The sequence below is a fragment of the Heteronotia binoei genome, chromosome 5 (genome assembly GCF_032191835.1).
Source record: "Heteronotia binoei isolate CCM8104 ecotype False Entrance Well chromosome 5, APGP_CSIRO_Hbin_v1, whole genome shotgun sequence".
Lineage (NCBI taxonomy): Eukaryota > Metazoa > Chordata > Lepidosauria > Squamata > Gekkonidae > Heteronotia > Heteronotia binoei.
This window is the reverse complement of record NC_083227.1, coordinates 63,916,996-63,922,995: the sequence shown is the minus strand read 5'-3', so window position 1 is coordinate 63,922,995 and position 6,000 is coordinate 63,916,996. Positions and strand designations below refer to the sequence as shown.

The window sequence follows — 6,000 nt, the reverse complement described above, 5'->3', positions numbered from 1 at the left end:
TCCAGGTGATGTAATCGCACCACACACACACAAACAAGTCCCCCGCCACAGTGGTGGAGGGACTTGGCAACCCTATAACAAATAGGTCATAGTTATATAATTGTGTGGCACCAGGAGGGCCATTGAGATAATAGTTGGGCCTAGCCCTCATCCAATAATATAAGTTGGTATATACTAAGTTACATAGCTGGATGAGGGGAGCTGATAGGCTGGGGGAGGCCAGATGAGGTGAGGCACCTGACATCTCAACCAAAAGCCTGGTGAACAGCTGTTTTACAGACCCGCAGAATCCTTCATTGTTAACAGTAATATTTCCACTGTGATGTCATTAGTACAGTTAGGCTAAAAGGTGATTTTGTAGTGAGTGGCAAGGAACCATGACAGAAATGGTCATAGAATCAACACAGCATATCCATAAAATTCAGTAAAATCCCTGGGCCTCACAGGCAAGGTCTAGTGATTGCAAACAGTTGACAAATTCTTCTGTCACACAGTATTTGCCAGGATTATTTTTTTTTTCAGATTTGAACCTGAGATAGCTTTCCCATCATTACTTTTGGTAGTCTAATTCATTTTTTGAAATATGTCGCCTTGGGGGTGATAATTGTCAAAAACCAAGCCTAAGCAACATAAGGGAGTGTTTTTAAGAAATTTATGTAAACCAGTCTCTAATCTTTTTTTAAAAAAATCTTATTTGGTTCACTATTTCTTTATTACATTTTTAAATATATACTTAACCAAAGGCTGCTGCTGCTACTTGACCTACGTCTTGATACCAGTGAAAATCTCTCAGTTAACCAAGTATAATATCTTTATTCAAACCTTCCATGGGAGAATGGCCCACTACTATGCAAATCACCTTTTTCATGGATCTACATTTTTTTTATTATCCTGCTGAAATTAAAGTGTTGTGTGAATCCCCACATAACCAAACTATAAAAATGGAAATTGTGCCCTGAAGAGTAATTGACCATAATAGAATTACCACTTCGTTATAAATTACAGGAATGTATATTAGGGTTCTGGCAAGAATCTCTTTAAATCCAGTGAACCAGAAAACTCACTGCTCATACAGAATGTGGTATCTTGCTACACCATATGGTATTTCATCCCCCTACATCTTCAACAGCACCATGCTTTGCCCAGCTTCTTTATAGCCAAATATAATTCATGTTTATTAAAACCATAAAAAAGCTTCATTAACAGAAATTAAGAATCAAATTGAAATGTAAGGTCAAAGAGAGGTCAAATAGTCTGGGATGGTTTTAGTGATTAGGTAAATAGATGGACTAGAATTTGGTTCCATAATCATCTACAGAATTCTGATATGACATTGGACAATTTCTTACAAACCATTCTTCTCTATATCAGGGTAAAACTTTTTCCTCAGTAGTGCTTTGTTCACAGAAACGCATTACAACGTGTACTGCACAGATAACTATGGTAACACAAAACAGGTCATTTATTTATCACATTTATATCACCGTTCCTTCCACCATGGACCAAAATACATGGTTGATAAGGTTATTATCAAGGCCTAGAAACTGACCAGATCACCCCCATTTGACTTTAGTAAGGTTGATATAGTGTGTGTGTTCCATTCCTAACCTTGCCTTGGCTTGTTTATAAGCTCCGTTAGCAGCAATTTAGTAGCAGCACTACAAATAAAAATAAAAAAACAGAAATAAAAACCCCACTATTTTGCACAACTTGCAAAGATAATATTAGCTGGTTAGAATATCTCTTCCTTTTCTTATTGTTTTATAAGAATCTGACTCAGACATGTCCCAATCACAAGTTGCATATGGAAATGAAAACAAGACCAAGAGGGCATTGCTCTGACCTAGATAGCCCAGGCAAGACTAATCTCATCAGATCTCAGAAGCTAAGCAGGGTCAACTCTGGTAAGTTCTTGGATGGGAGATCTCCTTGAAGTACCAGCAGTCAGGAGGACAGGGGAAGGCTTTATTCAACCATCTCTCCGGGCCCCAGTGGGAGTCAGTCGCCAGAGGTCACCATGACTTTTAGGTGCAGACATTGAGAGTATGAATTAACTAGCCAGTAGTTGGGTTACTGGGTTTTTACATTTTGATGGAGTTATGTTTAATATAATACTGCCACAAACTGTTTAAGACATTTATAATGGGCTTAGTATTGCATAGTTTTGTACTGTTTTCATCCATAACCTTGCATCGTATTGTACTGTTCATTTATTAGTTATGTTTGTCAGGCATTCAGGACTGAAATGTGCCCAGTGTGTGTCATAGAATCATAGAATTATAGAGTTGGAAGGGATTCCCAGGTCATCTAGTCCAACCCCCTGCACAATGCAGGAAATTCACAAATACCTCCCCCTAAACTTACAGGATCCGCATTGTCCATTTCTCCTTACTTCCAATAAAAGACCTGACCGCCCTACTACTCTACTTCCCTCTTTCAATTTCAGGATGCAGCACCAGGAAAATCCCTTCCATTCTTGTTATTTCCCCCATGTTATATAGCCAAGTCACGCTACCTTCTAGCCAAATGGTTTAAGTGTGCTATGGAATTGAAGCTGTTTACGGAAAAGCACCAGTGGTGAAAAGAACAGTCAGAGTCCATTTTCAAGGACATCAAGCATTCCAGCCAGCCAGCCAAGGATAGAATCTTTGGTCATGTGGACTGGATTCTTAAAGCAGAGTAGGTATATGTAAAACATGTCCTTTTCATGGAGTTTATGGAGTTAGATATTCATGGACTGCTTCTGATAACCTTGCTCTTAGGAATTGCAGGTTTCAATCAGATGCACATCTTGGAGACCACTAACTATTTATTCCATTTGAAATCTGGGAGGTTAAAAAATATGATACAGGGTGATTGTGAGAAAAGCAGAATGTACACATTACAAAATGCTCCCCCTGCCTTTCATACCTAATCACAGGCTAATGAAAAGGGTTCTGTGCTTGTACGCTGTGAAGGGCAGGACTAAATTACTCAAGCTCTATATAAAATCACAGTGTGAAATCACCCTAATAACGACATTAGTTGGGTGGGCTAGCAGCATTTGCATTATGGTCACATGTTAGAGAAAAGTACCCTATTTAGAGTGTTCATATGCTTAGAATCATATTTAACATAGACCGTTTTCTCACACAGCTTACCACAGGGTCACGTTCCTGTTCTCTCCGCAGCATCCTTTGGATTTCCCATTATCTGTCCCGAAGTTACAGGATGTGCCACGGCTTTTGCGTAGCAAACGTAAACCGCTAAAACCCAGTTTACGTTTGCTATGCAAAAGCCGCGGCACTTCCTATAACTCCGGCGCAGTTGGTGGGAAATCCAACAGACGCTGTGGAGAGAACAGGGATGTGACCGCGTGGTAAGCTGTGTGCGAAAACGGTAATAGAATTTTTGATGATTTTCAAGAAACCACTTCCTGCTCTTTTGCCGCATGGGAGCTGAGATACTGGTAGTTTGTGCTCTACCCTCAAATATGAATAGCAGATGGCATGAAAATAAGATTGAAGCCTTGGGCCAACTAGCCAATGGGCAAGTTATTAAGGCCCAACCTGTACATCCCTTATCCTCCTTCAAAATAGACTTGGAATGAGTGGAGGCTGTGGCAACTAAAAGTTCAGAAACAGGTGAATGGAAAGGCCTCTTGGCCATTGCCCCCCCCCAGGCGGAATAACGAGGCAGACACCAAGTTGGGTTAAAGGGCCACTTTATTAACTTAACGGCAAGGGCAGAACATGGGGACAGGTCAAGCCAGGGGTCAACCCGACCACCTCCTTGACCTGAAACTGGGCAAGCCCCCTAAGCCCCGGGTGTGAGCCAACCCAACGGCTCAGACCCGGCCGGCCCGGCAACTTGATCACCGCTCACCTCAGCTCTGCCATCCCTACAGACAGCAGCCTGGGATGCGGACGCTCACCACGTGCCGGGATCCTACAGACTCCCTGGAGCCAACCTTGGGCCGTACAGCTTGCGGTTCCCCAGGACAGTCATGCACCAAATGGTGCGATGCTACGGGAGCTCACCAATCCCCAAAACATAATGCCAACCACAAACTGCCAGTGACCGACCTATATAACGGCACCACCATTCCAATTGCCAGCACCAAACCTCAGCAGTACAGGGTAGGCAAAAACACCCCCGAACAAGGCCAATCATCCGAGGGCGAAAAATTCCTACCCGGCCCCTGTAAACAGGCGACCAGCCTCTGCTTGTACTGCTTGAAGGGCGGGCGGGCCGAGAGCGATTTTCAACTGCGTGCTAGGGGGCGGGGCAGCCTCTTAAGGCTGCCCCTCGCCCCCTCCCTCCAGGGATAACCCATTGCCTCTAATCCGCGCGGGGAGGCAATGGGCGGCCCCCAGCCTCAGCAGTCAATGGACTGCTCGGCTGGGAAGGGGCCAAATTGTAGCTGGAAGAGGAACACAGTGGTAGCATGTGAGCAATATAGCACTGAACAGATGGCAGTTTTCATAGATGAACACTGGTTTGCACAAGCCCCAAGAAATGCTGTGATGAAGCAGTAGCCCACAGTAATGCTGGTCTCCCCCTCCTCATCCTGTTTGCTGGGAATGCACAGGGAACTAAGGGATAGGATTTTAGAGTTTCATCCTTAACCTTCCTCAGAGTGGGTGGCTATGAAAGAAAAAGTGATAGGGTGCTTGCTGTGCCTCTACATACCCACCTGCGTGCCAGGTCATATTCTGAGGTGCTACCAGGGAAGGGCTTGTGATATCTGACCTTCTCAGAGAGTTCTGAGACTCTAAAAGTATAAAATGAATAGCATTGGGTGTCTGTTATGCCTCTCTATTTGCGTTTCCAGATTATGCACTTGGAGAAGTTCAATAAAGTGGGACAGCTGATTAAAAATATTGAATGGACCTCAAAGGAGACTTTTAAATCCACCACTGTCCCAAGCCATCAAACCTTCTTGCCTTGAGCACATTGTTAGGAGCCAAAGATTCTGTTCCACCAGGCTATTTTTTTAATGAGTTAGCTGCTCAGGGACGGGGCCTAGCATCAGTGAGTGCAGTCTAATAATCTTATTAATTGGCAAAATAATAAGTTATAAAGAACTGAATAAAATTAAAGGCTTAGGCAGCATTAGTTCTGCCTCTTAATTTGGACAATAACGTTTAAACAATCTCCTTTCCACTCACCCCCTCCGCTATCTAATTCCATAGCTGGAAGCCATAGCTCAGTTTAGAAATCATCTTTGACAAGCAGGGGGTACCAGGTTCCATTTGTGGTAAATGTCTGTTGCCAATCCATGTGTAGCAAGAGAAGCTGTCTGCTTGAGAACCTGGAGAGCAGCTGCCAGTCACAGTGGTCTGTAACAGCACATCTATGAAACAGTCCTCTGATTTAGTATCTGGCAAGTTTTGTAGAGGGGAGAGAACTAGCATTGCCAGCCTCCAGGTGGGACCTAGAGATCCCCTGCTTTTACAACTGGTCTCCAGCTGGATAAAATGGCTGCCTTGAAGGGTGGACTCTATGGCAGTGTACCAGGCTGAGCTCCCTCCCCTCCCCAAACCCTGACCTCTCCTGGATCCATCCCCAAAGTCTCCAGGTATTTTCCAACACAGACCTGACAACCTTAGAGAGAAACCCTGCTACAGAAGTTAAAAAGAGAGAGAGAGGGAGAGAGAATCTTGAATCATTGTACATGTTGACTGAAAACACTGGAAGAACATGATGATGCTGGACAGCCAGACACTTCTAATACTAAGCACAGCACACTTAACTACTATACCACACTGACTCTCACTAGAACAAAGCCCCCTCCTCCAGAACAGCCATAACTCCGTAAACCAAATCTTCATGGCTTGCAGGAGAGACCTGGCATACTTCCCTCAAATACCAGTAAATATTCAGTTGGGAGAAGACTGGCTCTGAGCCAGGATAGAGTCATCCAGGGTGAATGGTTAGAAGTATAGTGGAGGCAATGTGAATACTTTCTCAGAAATCAAGAAATCATTCTGCTTGAAGTTGTGAAGGGCCAGGTGGATT

At 43.8% G+C, this 6,000-nt stretch overlaps 1 protein-coding gene across 3 annotated transcripts in view; it reads right to left on the bottom strand.

The window, feature by feature from the left end:
* CHL1 (cell adhesion molecule L1 like) overlaps positions 1-6,000 on the bottom strand; it is a 307,464-nt gene that overhangs the window by 140,972 nt on the left and 160,492 nt on the right. The window lies entirely within an intron of this gene.